This window comes from Euphorbia lathyris, chromosome 3 (genome assembly GCF_963576675.1).
Source record: "Euphorbia lathyris chromosome 3, ddEupLath1.1, whole genome shotgun sequence".
Taxonomy (NCBI): Eukaryota; Viridiplantae; Streptophyta; class Magnoliopsida; order Malpighiales; family Euphorbiaceae; genus Euphorbia; species Euphorbia lathyris.
The window spans coordinates 60,307,259-60,330,787 of record NC_088912.1 but is presented as its reverse complement, the minus strand read 5'-3'; positions in this window follow the sequence as shown (position 1 = coordinate 60,330,787).

Sequence of the window (23,529 nt, the reverse complement as noted above, 5' to 3'; positions counted from 1 at the left end):
AAAAATTGAAAATTCCAAGTCCCCCCAAACTCTCTCAAACTCTTCCAAATACATTTTGATCCGAAATCAAAGACAACACGTTTGATGGAGAGGAATCCGTTATCACCGGGAAGAGACGGGAGTGATGCTGTGTCTGAAGTTGAGGTATTTTTCCGATTGAACTTCCTTTGATTTCTATCAATTTTTTTTTTAAAAAAAATCGCTGGTTCGGATGGTGGGGCGTGATAGCCACATGCCCCACCATGAGGTGGGACGTGATGTTCATACGCCACACCATGAGGTGGGATGTGATGTTCACACGCCCCACCATGTGGTGGGGCGTGATGCTCACACGCCTGAGCATATTTGTGGCTGATTTTCGGGTTTAGACACCGAAATGCTGTAGAAATGTCGCGTGTTGGAATGTAATGTTCCTTATTTATCATTTGCAGGAGGTTTCGTGGGAAGAATTTGGCGGAAACGGCATTGATTACAGTTCGCAGTTTTTTCCCAAACAAACGTTTCAAACATATCATGAAGCTGTTAACTGGGCAAAACAGACGGCAATTGGGATCGGCTTCGAGTTAACCACAGCGTCGCACAAGACAGGGGACAAATCAGAGTGGATATTGGTTAAATGTGCTTGTGGTATTAAGAATTATAGAAGGAAAATGGATATGGATACGGATGTTATACTACGGGGGGATACAAAAACAAAGTACTGTGGTTGCAAATTCCAGATAAAGGTTCTGGAAATCGCTGAATTAGGTGATTGGGTGGTGAATGGGATTGCTGGAGATAGAGGACAACACTGTCATCAGTTGGTTGTATATCGTCAGGGCTACAGACAGATGAGCGGACTAAGCCCGGGTTCCAAAAAACTTGTTCGTGAAATGAGTTCAGCTCAAGCTAAGCCTTGTGCTATTTTTGCTGCAATCAAAGAAAAACATCCGGAGGATTGCCCAACACAAAGACATGTCTATAACTATAGGGAGAAAATCAGGACTGAGAGCTTTGAGGGTCGGGATGTAATCGGTCAGTTTTATCGGCTTGCTATAGATAAGGAATATGTACATTGGACGCAAGCGGTGCCGGGCAGCAATGTTGTGACCCACTTATTTATGGCACATCCTACATCGATCACACTGTTCCGATCTTATTACTTGTTTGTTGGTATGGATTCAACATATAAAACAAACAAGTATAAGATGTCATTCTTTGAGATCATTGGAATGACGCCTTCAAACAAAAACTTCTTGATCGTCTATGCAATCATGAAGGATGAAACTGGGGGAAGTTATATGTGGGTGTTACAAAAATTGAAGCTTTTGCTCCAACCTGATGTGCATCCAATAGTCATTGCTACAGACCGGGAGTTAGGACTGATGAAGCCGGTTCGTGAGGTATTTCCTCATAGTCATCATTTATTGTGCACATGGCATATTAATAAAGATGTGGAGGATAGAGTAGGCTAGTTGTGTGGAGTGAAGAGTTTTGGTGAAGTTTTTAAGAATTCCAAATGGAAACGTATAATTGAAGCCCCGACAGTAGCCGAATATGAGGCGGAAGTGTATGCCATGAAGGATACTACTGCCAACTGGCCTCGTGTGATAGAGTACGTGGAGACCACATGGCTAGTGCATAAAGAGAAGTTTTGTCGAGCATGGACGAACAAGGTGTTGCACTTAGGAAACACCACAACCTGTCGAGTGGAGAGTTCACATGCACAGTTGAAACAGTGGTTGAATTCATCTACTGGTGCACTCGATACTGTGTGGACGAAGGTGCACAAGGACATTGAGGCTCAGATCGAGACGATCAAGTAAGACATTTATTCTGTTATTTGCTTTAATCTTTTAAAGTGTAATACATTAGTTTTGTAATCCTTTACGGTATATAATCAGATACTCACTCGAGGACTCGAGAAGAAGATCTACGGTGGCTCAATATGGAGCACCTTTCAAGTATCTCGACTTACACGTTTCACATTACTGCTTGCGTGTACTAAATACCGAGCTCAAGCGTATGCACGGATTGAGTATGGATGTGGTTAGTGAATGCGGATGCGTGTTGCCCATGACTCATGACATTCCGTGTGCATGTGAGCTTAAAACGTATATTGACACGGACACATCGGTCCGTGCTGACCGAATCCATCCTTTTTGGAGATCTCTTGCGTTTGAAGGTTTGAGTGACATACCAGTTAGTGCTCTCGTATATGCTGACGGGTCTGAGGATCACCGGTTTTTTCACTCTCTTATGGAAAAGGTTGAATAATTAGACCCTTCAATGGTGCGTAGCATATCGATGATGATTCATGATCAGATAAACCTGGAACAAAGTGGCTTCAAAGAACCTGAGGTCAAAGACACTATTAGGGGTAGACCAAAGGGGAATTCATCAACGAAACGAAATCCGAGTGCATGGGAGTACAGTCAGGCACCACAAGGTCGAGCATGGTCCTCAGGTTCGAGGAGTAGTCGTAGTCGAGGCCGTTCCTCATCCTCATCTGTGCATAACAACGAGATGCCGGATATATTTTATTTTATTAATATATATGTTGAAGTTAAAGTAAATATATTTTTATTGATGAATTTCAGGGCGCCTGGCTTTCTGGGTTCACCCAGAATTTGGGGTTGGGCTGTTCCTTCTCTGCGGAGCTCTGGGGTATTCTCTCTGGTATCAAGCTTGCTAAAAGTCTAGGCTTTAAGTGGCTTTCTGTGGAGTCGGATAACATGTAGGCCATCAAAATAATTTCTGATAATCATGCTTTTGGTATTAATAGCCGCAACCTTATCAAAGCTATTAAAAGGCTTTGCTCTTCCTTTGAGATCGTAGATTTCAGTCATATTTTCAGAGAGCAGAACCGTGTTGCTGATCGCTTGGCTGCTGCCGGCCATGAGGGGGTGTTAGGTGTTACTACCCTTTCTGAACCCCCTAGTTATCTCTCTTCCCTTCTTCTTGAGGATAGGATTGGGGTTAGCTTCCCTAGGCTAATCCCAGGTTAGCCTGTTCTTTGTTTGTTTTTTCTTTTCCTGTTTCTACCAAAAAAAATAAATATTTTCAGTCGGATTTGATGCGGATATCGCCGGTTACCACCATTTACATCAGGTTCAAGGTCTCATCGTACCATTTACTGGATTCCATGATGTTGTAGCAGATGGCAATTGTGGATTTCGTGTTTTAGCCGATGCCATCACCTATAACCAGGAGGAGTGGAAGCTGATGAGAGTGCTCATAGAGAATGAGATGCGGGCAAACCATGATCTGTATGCGCCAGTGTATGGGAACAGATTTGATGCTGCCCTCACGCGTATTAAATGGGCAGGAGCAGGGTGTAGTGAGTCACACTGGATGGTGAGTCAGGATGACTTATATGCTGCTGCATCTGTTTTGAATGCAGTAATATTCCTTTTTACTACATCACAGTTAGGATGTTGCACTATACTGCCGATGCGTTCGGACGATGAAAGACCACCAGAGCGAGAGATTGTGATTTGTCATTTGGGGAGTTATTATCACTACATACGTCTTTATTTACATCCTACATTTCCAGTGCCTCCCATTGCCACCCATTGGCATATATTTCATCATCCGAGTGTTCGTCACTTGGACAATCTATACGCTGAAAGGAGAGAGGTTTGGACTAGATTATATTAGTTTTATATGTTGTAATTAATAATATTTATTCATTAACTTATATTATTGTTGCTGATTTTAGTTAAAATTGTATGGTATTTTTAGGTTTTAAGTACAATTCTGTAGTTACGGGTTTAACGACCTATTTACGGATTTAACGACCAATTTATAGGTTTAAAAAGCTATTTTTTTTGCCAATCCGACACGCGGGCGTGTGGATATCACGCCTCACCGCGTGGTCGGGCGTGATAGCCACACGCCTCACCACGTGGTCGGATGTGATACTCACACGCCCGCCCTTGCGGTGAGGCGTGTGGCTATCACGCCCGACCACGCGGTGAGGCGTGATATCCACACGCCCGCGTGTCGGATTGGCAAAAAAAATAGCTTTTCCCTCCCCAAAACCCATGGAAGGGCATTTTCGTCTTTTCACGGGGCTATGGATGGGAATTTGGGGCTGGGTTTAACAACACCCTAATTATATCCTAAGTTTTGGGATATAAAGTATATTATTCTAACTTTTGGGATATCTCGTTAGAGCATCTCTATCAACCTCTTAAGTTGGCTCTTAAGTTAAAATTTGAGGAGAGAGAACGAAAAATCAGCTCCAACAGTCTCTTAGTGGCTCTTCAAATCACTAAGAGCCTCTCCATACTCCCTATTAATAGAGAGTCTCTCTCCACCTCTTAGCGTATCTTAATTCATTTTTTATTAATAATTTATTATTGAGGTGTCCCTCTCCTCACACTATTGGTAAATATAACCACAATTAATAATTTTAATGATAAAATAATAAACAAAGAGTCTCTTGGTAAATATAAGGAGTATTGTTGGAGATGATATTTCTTAATCACTCTTAAATCACTAAAGAGTCCATTATTTATATTATTTTTAGGAAGTACATTAAGAGTCTCTTGGACATGCTCTTAGTGTATAAGGTTAAAAAATAGGATAAATAATTATTAGTCCCCACTTTTTTACGTAACACACTGTTTAGTCCTCTTATTTTGAAAAACACATTATAAGGTCCTTATCTTTTGTCAATATTAACTCTTTTGTCATTTTATCTATTTTTTTCGATTTTTAACCGAACGTATCTCAGCTTTCAGGACAACCATAACACAATACAAATGATCATGTTACTCTATTATGTTTTGTCTATCTGTTTATGCCAAATATAGCGGTTAAAAATTTAAAAAAATAGATAAAATGACCAAAGAGTTAATATCGACAAAAATAGAAACCTTATAACGTGTTTTTCATAATAGGAAACTAAACAGTATGTTACCTAACAAGATGAGGACTAATAAATTGCTTAACCGAAAAAAAATAAAATAACAGGTAAATCCTAGTCACAATCTAGTCAATGTGGTATCTCTATCTCATAAATTTTCACTTTTTAAAAATTAAATGTGTTCTCTACATTCAATATTGAATTATTGTTGTACTTAAAGAAAAGCACACAAATAATTACTTTTGTCATTTTCTCACTCTTTTACCTTTTTCTCTCTTCTCTCTCCTTTGTCACCGGAACATGGGAACAACTATAAAAATTGCAAGGATAAAAGACAAATAAAAAATAAAACAAGATAAACTTTTAGAAATAAGAAAAAACATTTTCCCTTTCTTACTCTTTCTATGTGTTTGTTCTTTCTTTTTATTTTTTTGTAACTTAAAAAGAATGAAAACAATATTATCTCTTAAAAAAACAAAAAGATGCAACGTTTTGTAACTATTTATGTCTCAAACCATTCTCAAACCGTTTGATTTCTTAAAATTAAAATAAAAAGAAACCAATTTTAATTATAAGTTTTATCCAACAATCTCCTGCATGAATAAAATTGGAAATAAAAAGATTTGACGTGGTGATAACTTTCTACCGTAGATATCTACATTGGATAGGTAGACAACAGTCCTTGAATCTTCCCTTGTGAAACCCATAAATTAATTAGGGCCGATTTTGCAATTAAAAAACAATTTCTAGCCTAATTAATTAAATTGACTAAATAATTAATTTTGGTTAATTATTTAATCCTAATTAATTTGAATTAATATTTAGTTTAGTAGAGTAGGTACATGTGGAAGTTAGTGTTGAGTTGATTTAGAGGTGGGAAGTTAATGAGTGTTGAAGGAGAATTCTGAGCAACGTGGGAAAGGTTGTTGTGAACAACGAGCAGTTCATAATAGGGTTGAGCAAAGTTCGGTCCAATATGGAGATTCATGATTCATGAATCTCTAGTATTAGAGGTGTGTGGTTGGACAAAACAATGTATAAATGGAATGAGAAGGAATAATTCTCTTTGTTAATGTTTAATTAAAGAAAATAAAATATGGAATGCAATCACGTTACCCAACTTATAGCAATCAACCATTCTTCCATCTCTACCAAGGAATCAACTTCATTCCACTCCCTTCCACCCTTTCAATCTCTTTTTTGTGGTTTGTTTTCTTCACACAATACATTGCTTTTTTTGTCTTTTCAACCATGATTTTTCTCTTTTTACAATCAATGCAAAACAAACTTATACAATGAATTTTTTTTAACAATAGTTAAACAATAATCATTTATTTTATCTCTTTTCATTTTCATTTTAGTAATATATGATATTTTTCTTTTTATTATATCAAATCATTAACAAAATTTAACCATATAAATATAATCCAAAAAACTATAAATCTATAGTAAATTAAATTTAAAATTAATTTTGAATCAGGAAGTATATTATTATTATTATAAACGTTTTTACTAATTTCGATTCCAGTTATTAGAAAACCAAACAACTTCAAACGGAGTTTGATTTTGATTCTAGATTAAACCGAACAAAATAATTAAATAGTCACTCCGATTTCGATTCCGTCGCATTATGATTCCAATTCCGATTCCAAAGTGTGAACCTAACGATCTCTTAGATTGAAGTTTGGGGATTCCTAAATGGAAATCTCAAGGATTGGATTGAAATAATAAATCTACAAAATTGGATTGTCCCAAAAATTTGGTCCAATCCAATTCGAGGATTTCAAGGATTCGATTCCTGTCCAATACAGTGCAATTATTTGATGATTTGGATAAATATCTAATATTTTTAATTTTAAAATAAATTAAAAATATAATTTATAAGATAATAAAATATACAAATAATAAAATAATAAAAATATATTGTCATACATAACTTTAACTAAATAATATTCATTACTATAACATCCACAAAACATATAACAATAAATCTCTAAAATCTTTTACTATATAAACTTTGTTACCAACAACAAAATAAATATCAAATTATTTTAGTAAAATAAATAGGTTCTACAAAATAAATATTCTTAGTCAAAATAAATAACAATTGTTTACAATCCTAAATATTAATTTCTAACTAAATAAAGCAATTGGCGAACAAAATTGTTAGAGAAAGTGTTAGCGATATTTTCGAATAATGCTAATTTTAATCTTGTCATGTGTGGTTTGGATGTAGACGTACTAGAAAAGTTAAATTCTCAATTAATATGGACGGTTAAGTTTATGGATTTGTGCGTCAAAATTTGAAATCTAATCGAAACGATTGCTGAGAGATGCAAGGATTGAAAAAATCTCTCTTGGGTTCCTACCACCGTTGTAAGAACGTTGTTAGATAATTTTAAGCTATTGCGGATAAGTAAAGGAAATATAAGTGCGAAATTGACACAAGAGTTGGTGAAAATGGCTATTTTGTTGATAATAAAAACGAGTCAGAATACAAATGTAGGAGTCAAATAATTACAATTGAAATGAACCTATATCAATATATAGCTAAGCAATTGCATAACAAAATGTAAACAAATCAATAATATGAGCATGAATTCAATTGCAATAATTACAATAAAGGAAATAAAATTAAAATTCAAACAACAAACTCGGAGCCACAGTTGGCTATCTTGGCGAGGCATGGAATTGACGTTGTCTTTTGATCCGCGAACACTATGAGCACTTCGAGCGATCAGTACAAAGTGAGGTTGATTTCATCTTTGGGTTTCTGATTCGAACAATATTGAACAACTTGAAAATGGAACAACTATTTAACTTTGGGAAGATTTGGGTCGGACTTTGGATTACTCATACAATAGTTTTCGAAAACGGAATCGAGTAAAGCGAAAGGCTAAAATGAAGTTTAGGAAGTTAAGAATGACTTCATATAAAAATCGGGGATAGAAGTGAACTAGAATGGCTCGGAAATGTAAAAACAAAACGGATGGGAAGAATGTATAAAAAGTTGGGCAGAATGTGTGGAATGATTTAGGGTCCGAAGAAGGGCTTGTAAAATGAGCTTTTGTAGGAACGAGTTTGTGTAAAAATCAAGGGCAAAACATGACATAAGCGGTCTGAAATGTGAAAATGAAATAGGTGGGCAGAATGTATGAAAGCTGGGCAAATTGTGTAAGATGATTTGAAGTGCAAAGAGTAGCTTGTAAAACAAGCTTCTAGACATGAAATAGAGCGAAACGAAAGCCTAAAATCAAGTTTAGGATGTTAGGAACAAGTTTGTATAAGAATTGAGAACATAAAGATCTAAAATGTGAAAACGAATTTGTTGGAAATGTCGAAAAATGGACAAAAGGTGATTTTGATGAAATTTGAGCTATGAGAATGGTAACTTTTAGACTCGGGATTGATAATCGAACAATAAGAACTTAAAAAATGGGTTGCTAAAGAGTAAATTGAGGCTAGAAAGGAGTTTGTGAAGTGAAATTAGAGTTAGAAACTAGGAAGAATAATGAAAAATTCTAGAGAGATTTGGCATAGTTTATGTGTTTTTGTTTATTTGGTTGGTTGGTTTGTTTGTTGGGGTTTGAAATGAAGGCTTGAGGTCTTATTTATAATATTTTGAGATGGTTTGTTGGTTGTACATATTTTCCACTTCCCTAATTTTTCTCTCATCTTTTGTCCACTATTTGAAATCATCCCATTTCTCCTAACTTCACTCCCACTACTTGCCACTTCATCCTACTCTTCCTAACTTCATTCCCACTACTTTCCACTTTATCCCACTCTTCCTTTGATCTTGGGTTTATGGTTTATGTGGATTTTGCACATGTGTGAATAATGTGTCAAACTCAAAGAGTGAGCCATTGGTTCGGTTGTTGACTCTTTGAGGCATCCTGTTATCTCGAATCCTCGAACTGTGTCTGGATTGCTGCTGATTTCTATCCCACATACGTGTGGGATAAGTCACATATCATGTGGCTTACTTTTATAAACCTTTATTATGTCATTTTACATCTTACACGACATGTGAGTTAGGCCACACGTCGTGTGAATTAAATCTTTATAGGCAGAGACCCTTCTTCACCTCCACACGATGTGTGGCAGCTCGACACGTCGTGTGGGGCATTCGTGATGTCTCGTTGGTATGTCTTGCAATTTACACGACATGTGAACTAATATTTTTCAAACTTTAAATTAAGTTTACCCTATACTTTTATTTACATAACACTAAAAAATAAAATGTTTATTTTATGGGCCAACAATTGCTCATTTATGTATAAATTGACTAAAATTTAAAATTTGTAGAATAATGTATGTTTTTTAAATCATTTTTTTTGTGTGTGTGGGCTCCAAATCCTGTAGCAAAAAGGAAATTTTTGAATCCCTTAAACTTCTGCTCTTCTATATTTTCTTTTAAATGTCTGTTGCAGCTGAAACTCCTTTTTCTCCTCATTTTTTTTCTATTTTTTTTCCTTCTCAAGACTCAAGAACCCAATCAATATTAAATTTTAATAATCTTTTCGATTTAGACATAGGTACGTAACTCTTTGATCTTCTATTTCTTTTCCTTTTGAGTTCTTATGTAGAAGTTTGAAAAACTTGTAATTTTGACCATGAATTCTATGAGAAGACTTCAACTTATTGATTAATTGTCATGGTGGTTCTTAAGTTGTGCTAGAATTAGAAACCATGATTTTGTGTATGTGCTTGAATTTAACATGTGAAGATTTTTGCTTTACTGTTCTTATTGATCATGCTATGATCTTTTTCCTTCAGGCTGATTTTTTCTTCTCGATATTTAATTGTATTTCAATTGATAGGTAGATTATAAAGGCTTGAAAGAGCTGAATCAACAATTTGAATTTAAATAAACTGAACAGTTGAATGAATTGAAACTGAAAGTACATGTTTCAGCTGTAGTCTTTTTGTTGAAATTTTTGTGTATAAATCGACAGTTAGTCGATCATACTCTGATACCATCCGAGCTAACTCTAATTTGGGAGTGACCCTAGGCTTGCAAAAGGTAAATTGAACAACGCTTAGGCCTGATGCTAAAATTCACCGAATATCGTGACTTGGCCCTCCATTGGAAAACTTATCAGTTTCCTACGAACAAGAAGAACCTCATGTTTCCTTGCTTTCATACGAGATGGGACAAGTTAATAAAGAGATTAGACCCGATGTAGTGAGCAACATAAGCAAGCCACCGTAAAGCTTTCTGAGTCTTGGTCTAGATTTCCAAAGTTGGACTTCTTTAGTTTTTCTTGACTATTTGATTCAGTAATTTGGACTCTCTTTTAAAAAAATCTGCTGAATGTTTTTTTATAAGAGTCTTGTCTGAGCTCATGAATTTTATTTTTTTTATTCTCATCTTTCTTGATTGAATGTCTAGGAAGTAAACATGAACTGAAAGGTATGCTAAACTATTAAATAGGTACGAATTTAAACAAAAATGTCAAAATAATTATGTCTAATATTTATGCTAACAGATAAATAAAAAATATGAAAATAGAATAGAATATTAATTAATTTATTTATTTACCAATGCTAAAACGAGATGAAAGTAGAAAAAACATGTTAAGGACTTACTAGTACTTGTTAAGGAATAACGAAATACTCGTCTCCACCTTCAAATTGGCCCTGCTCTCCGGTTCTTTTTATTTTTCTTCCCACATGGCATGTGAAATCTATTTTTAGGATTAGAAGGTTTGTGCACTTCCCACACGATGTGTGGACTCTGCTTTCCACATACCAACAATTTAAATCCTGCATACTTTGAAAATATTTTTTTAATGAACGCAAAAACAACAATATGTTTACTAGTTAATTAACCTATTTACAAACAAATACAAAGATGCAAAAATGAAAAGTAGAAAATATGAACAAAACGGAAATACAAAAATAGATAATTTAGTATTATTTTGAAAACTGAATTTTTATTTTATTTTATGTTTTATTATGCTGGAAAAAATACCAACTTATTTTGGCCACGAATAATCTTATAGGTTATGTTATAAGTACAAAAGCATGTTATCGCTTCATACAATAAGACACTTAGTAACATTTTTTCAAGAAGGATACGAGTTTCCATGTTAGGGACCTTATTTTCATGATTTTCTTTCCAAATGGAAAAATGTAATTGTAAATTAGAATCTAAATAAATAGACAAGGTGAAAGGTGTAAAAACCTCGTGAATTTTCTGGATGGTAGGAAGCATGAAATAGATTGATGACGAGCAAAATCATGGATTGAAAAGTTTTGGTTCGAGTTAACGAACTCCGTAGTGATCGTAGGTTCTAGAAAAACATAAGTTGTTGGAGGTATTTCCGACGTGGATTCTTGTCAAATCTCTTGATCTTGACTAGACCCCAAACCATGATCACAAAAGTTTTCTTCATCTTGACTGAATTGCAAATTACAGTCGTAGAAAATATCTTCATTCTCTTCCTGAATTTATGAAGTTGTTTCTTCTTTTATATCAGAATTTTTCAAAAAATCTCTTTATTTTAAAGACTTTACAAGAACACGAGATTCTTTTAGAACAAATTCTTGCTGAATCTCTTCCTGTTGGATGCTCCCCGAGTTGGAAACATCGTTCTTTTGACTAGATTTTGAATAATAGCTCCATGAAACATCTTCCTCGTCCTCTTGAATTTCTACAAGTGCTTCGTGGATGCCCCTAGAGTTAGAAGTATTTGATAGGTCATCATCCTCATGGCTGAAATTAGAATTGAGGTCATGAGATATATCTTCCTCCTCTTCATGGGCTTGTACAACTACTTTCTCGTTCATGTTAGGATTCTTTATAAATTCTATTGACTTCAAAGGATTCATGTCTATGGAAAAATGTTTCACCCATATTTTAATTTGGACCAATTTCATAATTAATTACTTAATTTGGTCTAAATTAATTTTGTAATTAATTACTCAATTCGGCCTAAATTATGTAATTTGATGAGATTCGGGCCGAATGGGTAATTTTACCAATTATTCTGGTTTGAATATGGTATTATTTCATTAATTAATTTTCCGTCAACATTTGTGCAAAATATGAAGTTTTGGGTCGATTTGGTAATTTACCCAAGTTATGACTAAATTGGGTAATTATCTACAAAAACATTGCTTAGCAGTTACAGAACTTTCTTACTGAAACATAGATCTTGCTTGCTGAAATGTGGAACTTTCTTGCTGGGAAGTTTCCTGCATATTTTCTAAAGCAGAAAAACATAATTCAGCAGCAAAAAATAGTTAGTGGAGGAGAGCAGTTACAGAACTTATTGGAACTTCCTTGCTAAAATGGGGAACTTACTTACTGGACAGTTGCCTACTTATTTTTACATCACAAATACAAGTTCCGGAGGCAAGAAAAGGGACTCAATAAATCTCTCAAAAAAGGACTCAACAATCTCAGAAAAAAAAACTCTCAACAAGAATCAACCTCAAATTGTCAATTTCTTTCAAATTTTACTCATTTGTTCTACATTTCCTTTTCAATTCTTAGTTCTACATTTCTCTTTTCAATTCTTAGTTATACATTGTCACGATCCGAACCTGGCCATGACCGACGCATAAATTAAGATTATCTCAACCTATGCTAGCCTCAAATTCTATTTCAAAATAATACTTATCTACTAATAAAGCCTTCTAACATGATGATACAACTTAATCCGTAAAGAATATATATTACAACATATCTAAAAGTCTATAATACATACAATAACAATATCTAGCTAACAATATTTTCCTTCAATATCGAACCCAAATGTTTGCCCAGCTATAGAGATCTTAATCTGAAAAAAAATATAAAATCAACGTGGTATGAGATTTCCGTCTATGCGAGCGAAAATCTCAGTGAGTGATAAATCATATCACACAGCAGACAAGGAACAGGCATACATATAGATAAGTTTTTAAATTTGTTTTCAGAATTGATCAAACATAACAGTGCAAAGAAATCAAATAATATTACGATATTTACTCAACTTAAGTAAATCGAATAATAATAATTAAATTACAGAAATTATCAAAACCACGGTACAGTAACATCAGAGTGATGATATTCCACATCACCAAAGGCCAGATAACAGACATAGATGGTAGCGCTACTGGATACAGATACAGAATGTCTTCACTGACCTTATGCATGATTCTAATACAACTGCAACTGACGCAAAGACAAACACATACACAGATAAAACAATAACAAATAATGCAAACCTAATATGAAGGTCAGTGAGTCATGATAACAGATACATATAGTACAAATACAAATAGTACTGAGCACATGTACCGGTTTCAAAGTGTGTAATTTATATCTCATAATATTTTTCAAATAACTTAAATATCCAGATGACAGAATTCGAATAAAATTTCAGATTTTCAATACAAACGGTAACAGATAAATCAATCGATTAATGAAATTAAGTATAATCTCAAAGAATTTTTACTTCCAAATAAGACAAATGATATCAGACAAACTAATGTACCAAGGGCCTGTTCCCAGAAGCCTATGCTCTAATGCAGAGAATATTTGATAAATAAATTTAAGCTCAAGAAAGTGTTTTATCATCTAACTAAGCACTATTTTGAACAAATAACATTTTTAGAAAAGTTCATCAGAACTGTCTTAAAGGAACGAAAATAGGAGATAAATTTAAAATTCAGATCGAACTATTTTTATCAAAGTTTTTAATATTAATTACCAAAGGACCGAAATATATTTTAAACAAAATACTTTTATCAAACAGATTTCATGCCAGATATTTTAAAATCAAACAAATAGTGTCATGAATTATAATTACCACTCACCTCAAACTCCGAATAATAGTCATATCCAAATCTTAGCTATCAATCTTTCCAATCCATCTGAATACCGTCAAATTTTCTATTCGATCAACTTATCCAACTAAATTACTCCAAAATTTCCTATCACATACTCAGTGAGACTCTACAACATCGAATAAAATTGAGTCAATTTAAACTATTGGGGAGTGAATTTATATTATATAATGAATATATGGTTTTGAGGGCGAGCCATGGCGCAACGATAAAACGTTGTTGTCGTATGACCGAAGGTCACGGGTTCGAGTCTTGGGAGCGGCCTCTTGGCAAAGGAAAGGCTTGCCCCCAGTACACCCTTGTGGTGGGACCCCTCCCCAAACCCTCGCTTAGCGGGAACGTGTAGTGCATCGGGCCGCCCTTTTTTAATAAATATATAGTTTTACAAAAGAACAAATAACTAATGTAAATTACCTTTTTGTTTAAAGCGTTAGAGCAATTGTTTCCCAACTTGCTCAAAACCGATGAGTACGACTAAAATAAAAGGTTTCAGCAAAAAGGAGAAGAACTCAAGTTTGTAGAAAACGTTCTACCCTCAAAACTGATTTTGTTTGTTTATTTATTTGCTAGGAGTTTAAATAAAATGGGTACTTGATTATAGGAGAAATATAAGGTGTAAAACATGTAGTGGATTCTATTATACATTAAAATATATTATTAAAGTCGTGAGGCCCAAAGTGTTGGATTTGGGCCAGAGCGGACAATATCTACATGGTATTGGGTAGGGTGTTACATACATTTTGAATTCATATATCTGTAACCTTTCAATTTCAATCTCAATTTCGATTATTCAAGCATTTTTATTCTTAATGCATCATCGTTTCTTTTAATTAGTCTCAATCCCATAGATTTAGTTACGAATCTTAAGTTTTTTAGTCCTTTAAGCTTTTACACAATCGTTTGATTTAGAAGTCAGATTTCCTATTTTTGTAAGTTTTCTACAAACTTTCTAGCATGCTCGCAGCATTCCAAAAAAGGCGAAACATATTTTGGCACGATCGGTGGGTCTAGAAACGATGCCAACACTCAATCATGAATTTAATGGCGAATCCAAGTTTTGTTGTGTCTCAGGATGCAGAAGAAGTACTTGTTAACACATGACAAATCTCTCCAGTCAAGTCCATGGCGGAAAAAGCTATGAATTGGACACAAAGGAAACATGATGAGGAGCAGTTTATAAGCAAAATGTCAGAGTGCTTTAAACATTTGGATGATGTTGATGGAAGTAGCTTATGCTTGAAACAATTCCAAATTGTTTTACAAGAAAATGCACATCTACTAGTGCTTAATCAACCTCAATGCACTCCTTTGCCAAAGAAAGAGTCAAATAATTCAAACACAAGCCACGTGGGAGAAAGCAGGCTTGGGAGGTCGGTTAAAGTGCAAAAACGTGAACAAAAATTTCCCACAAAAAATCTCCTAAAGAACAAATAGAAAGATCCCACTGAGAATAAGCCTAAACATTCATTTGACTCGGGGGCATTCTTGAACCATTTGAATAGAGGCGCATTTCATTGGTTCTAAGGTACTATATATTTCTATTTTTACTTATGATTCTGTATCCGTTTGGACTAGGCAAAGACCAATGGATATATTATTGTTTGAGGAGATTACTTAGGACTTTGTTGGGGAAGAGAAAAATGAAGGGTTAATTGTAGCCTTCTGTTAGTTATATATTTTTATTTCTAGGCTTTTATTTCCACAAACTAAAAAAAATAGAAAAAGAAAAAGGAGAATATTGCAAATGTTATGGATTTGTTAGGAGAGATGGAGAGTTTGGGATTGATGTGTTTTATTGCTAGCAAGTTTGTTCAAGTGTCTAAATTAATTAGAAGAAATATACACAAGTAAGCAAAAAGGCCTAATGAAATTAAAGGCCCAAGACCAAAGAAGCCCATAACCCAGAAGCAGAAGCCCACGCTGAAAGTCAACAAAAGACTTTCCCTTTCTGGTAAAAAATCAGAAGACTCTGTCAGAAACCCATCTCTCTTTGTTATCACATATCAGGAAATGCATAGTCTGCAATTCTGCGGTTTCAGAATTCAGAAGTAGATCATTGGGCGCGCTTCTCAATTGTCAACACTCTTATGAATTGTGAAACATATATTTCCTTAAATGGCAACATGTACGCAGCAAGTCAAAATCTCCAAAGAATAATAGAAGCTCCTTCTTCACAATGGCTACCTCCTAATTCAAACGACAAGTTTGAATACTCCACCTTAAAAGCCAAGGCCAAGCTCTATTTTCACAACTGATGAGCAAGCGAAAATAATATATTACAAAAGTGAAAAACAAGATGAAAGAACAAACACACAAGCAATTTCATATTTGTGTAATCACATAGAGAGAGATTAGTTCATATCTATTTCCTACCGGAACCCTTTCTATTGTAAAATTAGAAGCTCTGTTGTTGGTTCGGTTATATGCATCAACAAATATGATAATTGAGTGTTGTAGTAAAGGACGGTATTTTACTCAAGCTTAGTCTATTATGTAAAAGGTTTATGCTTTACCTGTGAAAGAGTTTTTTAGTGGATTAAAGCTCAGAAGAAGGAATTCTGAGGAGTGGACGTAGGCAGAAGGTCGGACCAGTATAAATCGTCCAAGCAACTTATTTGCCTTATACTTCCTTTTACTGCTTTTGAATATTGCATGTTCTGAACATTTATCTCATATATATTGCTCTGATCATTCTATGCATAAGATATAAATCATCTATCTAAGAGATCTTCGGAAGCTCTGTCAAAAGAGTTGTCCCCCGAGTGCAAATATCAGAAGCAGAATCAATCTCAGTAGATTGAAGTTGCCTCTGATTTTGAAAGTTTCCTTTGTGTTGCAAGTAACTTAAACGAGAAAAGTTTCTAAAGGTCTTAAATTACCCATTAGTTCTAGTCACCCCCTCTTAGAACTAATATGTCGTATTAGGGACCAACAAGTGGTGTCAGAGCAAGTGCTTAAACTAAAGTATAACTGTCTTGAGCTAAAGATCCCCTAATGGTTGTTAATAGCACACGTACCTTGCCTGGTAATGAGACAACACAAATCCTTTTAGAAGGTCTGCCTATTACCAGACTCCCTAGTTCTTCATTTCTAATTATACATTCTGGAAAAACAGAATGAAGAATTTTATCCAAGCTCAAAGCACACACTTGGTTAGCAATAATCAAAGGCCTATGTACCTACTGAAATAGTAGACGGGGCAAAAGTTGTAAAGTCGGAAGACAAATGGACAAAAGAAGACCTTAAAAGGCTTCAAATAAATGTTTCGACTATCAATATGCTTCATTGTGCTTTAGATGCTTTAAAGTACAATAAAATCTCAGTATTCAATTATTTTAATACACTTCTGAATTCCATTCATTACTTATTCGTATGTTTAAATGATTATATCTTCTGAAATGTTCTATCACATGCTACCATGCTCTGGTAAATAATTAAGAACCATTTCAAAAGAACTTTAATGCTCCGACTTATATCAAGCTCTGATAAAATTTATCTTTAGTTCTTTTTTGCTCTGATGTAATGTTTGCTCTGATACTAATCAGTTCATGCCAATATAATTCAAAATTTGTAGCATACTTGTTTGTCTAATGCAAGTGAAACCAAATCATGATAATCAGCTAAATTGTTTGTCTAACTTGTGCATATATTATTTTGTATAAACGGTGACCCTAAATTAGATTATGATAATAAGATAATAATCAATCACATATAAACAGTGACCCTAAACTACATGCTAAATGAACATCTAACGTATAAGAGTATGGTATATGCAAGCTTGTATGTCTGATTAAAAGTATGGTATATGCAAGCTTGTATGTCTAATTAAGAGTATGGTATATGCAAGCTTGTTTGTCTGATTAAGAGTTTGGTATATGCAAGGTTGTTTGTGCATATATGTCAAGCAAACATGAAAGCTTAATCAGTCCATATCGGTATAACTCACATTTGACAGCATACATATTCATGCTTTATACACATACATATTCGCATATTCACATATTCACACAGTTCATGTTTCATGCATATGCATGCTTAATTAGTTACCATCAATCTTAATGGTAGATATGCAACCCCCATGTAGAAAGACTGAACGAATTGAAAAGTGAGCATAGTGATGAAGTTTATGACGTTGTCACTACAAGTTTAAACTTATGGTGATAGTTGATGCGCCCCGGAGCTGTCGCTTCAAAGGACTCACTAAGGGATAAGTGTACCCCGTCGTTATCAAGTAATAATCTAGACAAGTCCAGGTATCGAATCCACAGGATTTATACCGCAAGTACCAAACTGTTGGAGTTTAGTGTCTTAAAGACAATTGTTTTAGGATATGAATATTAATGAATAAATTTTTTATTTAATCATTTGTTTAATCAGATATAGCATAACTAAAACTATATATAAAAAACATTAATCTTTTATAAGAAAAGTAATCCCAAGTTTATTTAAGTAGTTATAAAGTGTTCATACAAGCATGAACTGAGACTATACTTTATAATAGACCAATAAACTTAAATCAACCCAAGTCAAGTAATATGTTAAAGGGGTTGGCATATTACTATTGAGACTTGCATGTAACAGTGTTTTCTATCGAGATAGATAGCTGATCTCACAAGCTTTAGATATGGAGATATCTAGACAGTTACATGGATCCGGTGAAGGAGTTGATTAGGATTGGGACCCGACTTGAGATAACAGTATGGATAGATTTATCTGAGTGTCAACTGTTCATCTCATTGGTATTAGTAGGTATAAGTAATCCTCATACTCAAACATTCATTAATTAATGATTCGGGATTATGGAGTGTGATGCTTTGATTTTGTGTGAGCACGATCCACTACATGGGAGGCCCTAGGGTGTGTGAGAGCAGGGTTGGGTATCACATAAAGTAATTGCAGGATAGTTAATGTTAGATTGAGCATTTGTCACTCCTGATAAATGGGAGATAAATCCAAATGGCCGCTTGTGGTGAATTGACTGAAATCCTTGCAAGGTGATAGAGTTAAGAGTAGAGGTGAAGATTTCACTTAACTTATCTTTCAGAGTAAATTCAACATGGACAAGTAAAAACAGACTCTTCGTTATATGTAACCTTGACACGTTCCATGGTTATAAGAATTGTTCACAGGATATATTTGATGAAGGATCGAATTATACTACACCTAATGTGGAAAGGTAAACGTCAGTATTCAACCTGGCTTCTTATTTGCACTAAGGGAATGTCTTAAGTTCTGCCAGTAACAGCTTGCGAAGTCATTCTGTTATATATATGTTGAAATTAATCAGGATGATTAATTCCAAAGGATATATGCGGCTAGTAGCAATAAGAACCTAATGGGTCGCATATGAGACTTGGAACTAGAGGACGAAATTGTGATTTAGTGGGCCACATAGCATGGGCCGGAATTTGCATTATATTTAGGGATAAATAGTTTAATTAATAATTATAATTGGATTATAATTGTGAATTAAATTATAGGATTATCTGATAATATTAATTAGAGGTTTTAATGTGCTTATAACTCTAATTAATTATCCCTAACTTAAATTAATAACTAATTGGATTAGAGTTATTATCTAAATATATTTAGATATCATTAAGATAATAATAAGTATTTATTTAATTATCCAATTAGCAATTCTATTCCGAATAGGATTCTAATTAATTAATTATCTAATGCAACTAGGGTTAGGATTTGAGATGTCTATAAATAAACCCTCTCCACTAGGAATTTTGGCCAACTCAATACAGGAGGCTAGGAATTGTTCCGAAATCACCCCGACTGAATTACTCTCTTCCTTACTCTCTCTTTGATCTCGTGTCGATTCCTTTACAGGCAATTAATTAAGGTTGTTATTCATTGGTTGATTACTAATAGCTTTTCTTTTCTGTGTTGATCATTGTTCGTGACTCATGAATTAAGAGTTGTGGGCACTTCGTTTGCAACTGTAGATAGTTCGTTAGACAAGGTATTTCATTCTATCCCTCTTTGTATGAAATAACAATTAACAGATCTTGGAAAAGGGAAATAGATAAAATAGATAAAAATTTATTATTCCGCTGTGCCTAGGCTTGTTTATTTTCCTTCACAAACTACCAGGCTTCTAATGTTATCTAGGCTGTGAAGGGGTTTGAGATTGAAGGTTTCTAAGTTAAACTACTCCTAATTAAATTAAAGCTACTCCTAATTAAGTTAAATCTACTCCTAAGTGATCCTTAGCAATGTAAATTAACCTAGAATGATATGGGGTGATACGATAATACCAATTCCAATCTTATTTTATCATTCAATTGTTAACCTAATCCGAGTCACTTGTGCCTAAGACGATTAACCCTACTTATCCTTCTATGGTTCCTAGCGCGTGATTCCATTGTAAGGCCGAAACTAGATTTAAGACTCAGAAATTTGGGCTTAATCTTCCATAAGGTTGTCAATCTTATAGGCTCTGACTTAGTCAGATTTAGCTCGTAATATGTGCCAAGTTAATATTTGGATTTATGAATGAGTTAACCCAGAAAAGCAAAGTGTAAGACTCAGAATAATAATAACAATCAATTGAACAAAATAAAACTTGAATTAATATTAAAGATGGAAAATATTGTCACGATGATACAATTAGCCTAGGATTCATAGAATGGATCAGAGGTAAACAGAATGTAAAAGAGAAAGAAATCCCTTTTAGGGAACCTGTCGACCAATGCAGACGTCTTCCTAGGACTTAAAGGATGGAAGCCTTGCATAGTCCTCTGGAGCATGGAGGTTGGTGTTCTTCAATGGCAGATGGAGGAAGGAGGATGATTCTTCAAGGATGGAGGCTAGGGTTTCTGTTCACAAAGCTAAGAGATATCTAAAAATGAAGATACAATGTTCTATTTATAGTTGTAGTTTCGTGTCTAAACCTAGTCTAACTTGTTTCCCAATGCAGGTGGAAGAAGTGGAGCGTGAACATGGGGTCGTGGGGTCAGGAATTAGTATTTTTATTGATTCCCGCAGGCCAGCTCATCGAGCTGGCCTCTGGCGGCTAGTTCGATAGGCTGGTGATGCCCAGTTCACCGAGCGACTTTCGGGGGTCCCCGAGATGCGATTTCTGTCTGAAATTGATGTCGTTTTAACCTGCACACGCACATAAACTCCAAAAAACATTAGTACAAAGGCTAAATTGACCCACCACTCGTTAGATTCAAGTAAAAACTCCATTTGGTGTTACCTTTGGTGGATCAATTAGCAGAAATAAATGAGTGATAGTTCAGGTGTGTGATATTTTTGGCAATATTTTGCCTGAAAACAATCAGAAACGGCTAGAAACTACAAAAGTAAATAAAACATATATTAAAAATAAATAACACGCACACATGCATAAAAGTGCGAGAAATGCTCGCTTATTGAATGAAAACTAATCAAAACTATCCTAAAAACCGTACCTAAAGGTAGGGGTTTTCGACCCCTATCAAACCTCCTCACACTTAAAATTTTACTTGTCCCCAGATAAACTAAAAACTAAACCCGCAATTAGTAGCCAAGCTAGAAAAACCTCCTGGTTTGACTAGGTGCCTGACACAATTTCAAGCATCTTTAATTACATGTATTCGGAAACGCAAATTAGAGACACGATATCCAAAAGCCGCAGTTCAATTATCCCAGGTCATATTTTTTTAGAAAATGACACATGTTCAATTAAACGAGCTTTAGGGGATAGCTAAGTAAAACACCTAACCATTGGTAGTTCACTCAACTCACATAATTTTTAGTGGCTCAAGTGTTTACTCTCGGCTTATGTTCTTGCTCAACATTACGGTAAATTTGCATGTTCATCCGAGTTCCTTTACTTTGCTACTTGACTCCGACAATATCAAAAATAGCCTCGAAATGGGGTTGTGATGTGGTTAGAAAAGGTTATAGGTACAACGAGGGATAAGAATTTTAGCACTAAAAAAACAAGGTCTAAATGGCTTTTAGCAAACACAAAGGGAACTAGCTTTTTATTTTTCTCTCTTTTTTTTCTAAGACTTTGAATTAAGAACTGGGGAATGATGTTTCTCCCTTTTGTTCATCTCTTTTTTTTCTTTTTCTGGTGCGGACTGGTTGATTGGTCCTTTTTAAGAAATTGTGCTTGTTCACCTTTTAGCCTTTCGGCTTGCTCTTAAAATGCCATAAACAAAGAAAAAGTGCTAAAATAAAACAAAAACTCTATTAGAGTTTTGCAAAAATTTAGGTTAGGAAACAAACTAAGTGATAGTTTGCAAAAATAAGGGTTAGGAAAGAAAGAAAATCTATAAACTACAAAAAATTAAGGTTTAAATGGGCTTCCTAAAGTTGATGAAAAAGATAAAAATAAGGTAAAGAAAAAGGTTAATTCTAATGAGGCTTATTTCATCGTCTACTGTCTCAAATCAGTGTGTGTAGACTCAACTCAGTATTTAGTGCAAAATCTGCAATCCTCCACAAGTCAAAGCATACACACAAAAATGTCAAGAAAAAGAGCTTTTTGATGTTCACTCTTAAGCTCAAATTTAGCTCACAATTCGTTCGGTTTTAATTTTGTGCTTATTAGTTCTCCCCAAGCTCAAGCTCAATATCACATGCCTTCAATGCTTAAGTTATCTACCTAAGTAATAAGTTTAGCATTTCTTTAAAACTAGGGTCCAGATGCAATCTTAGCTCATGCGTTTACAGATACAAGGATTGTGTCCTACACCTAAACTAGCTAGCATGCAACATTAGATTCAGTTCTCAATCCCTAGGGAAAAATAATGAAGTTTAACTTCTAAGGAAGTTTTTTTTTAGGTCCGAAAACATGCAAAACACACAAACATTACTTAAAACACCCTAAACTAAACTAGACACGACACAACAAAAATTTAAAAATTTATACAATTTTTGTAAGTTTGTCTACCCCTGCTCCTCACACTTAAAATTTTCAATAAGTTCCAATATTGCAATTTTAACAAGAAAGTGCATGTGTAAAGAGTTAGGGTGGAGAAGATAACTTGCTGATCGGCCGGGGGCCAGGGCCACTGCATATTGTAGCAGGTGCAATAATCCTCTGCCACATACTCAATTCCAATTAACCTTTGGTCCATGCTATGCTCAAATGCCGTGAAGCGTTGGTCCATCTGTTGAACAGTAGCATAGGTCTGGAGGTTGAGATTTCGCATCTCATTCATTATGTTGTTCATTGATTGCAGTTGGGCCTGAACCGTCGGCCCATCTTCTTCCTTTTGGTACTCCTCTGCTACTTCAGACTCTTCTTCCTCGTCATTCTCCTTATTCTCTTCCTTTACAACCCTCTGAGGTGGTGGTCTCCTTGCTCGCTTCTTTGGTTGGCTACTTGAACCTGCTTCGGCTTCTAGGTCCCGATTGAGCACCTTTTGAAAAGTGGACCTGCCAAGAAAATCTTTGCCAATAATAGTTGGTGGGTGTGGACCAACCTCATCAAAGGACATGTGTTGTCAATAGTCTTTGAAAAAGTTAGTCACTAGGTATCCCAACCCAATAGATCAACGCCTACGGCTAAGCATTTCGTGAAAGCAAGTAAAAATAGCCTCCACATTGTCAGTTGGAATGCCTTTAGACACGCACCACAACATAAAGACCTCAGTGTTAGACACTTTATTGCTCTCTCTCTCTTGCCCATAAAGTTATGGGCTATAAACTTATGGACCAGATTGAGACTCGGGTCTCGGAGGGACCTAGGACTAGAAGAGTTTGAAGAATTTTTTTTTGTCTCCAGTCAGTTCAAAGCATGCTTGTTTAGTATTCATAGGTTTCTCAAAAACTTTAAGAGTCCCACTTTGTTTTTCCACACCCATCATGGATGCTATGAACGACTGTTT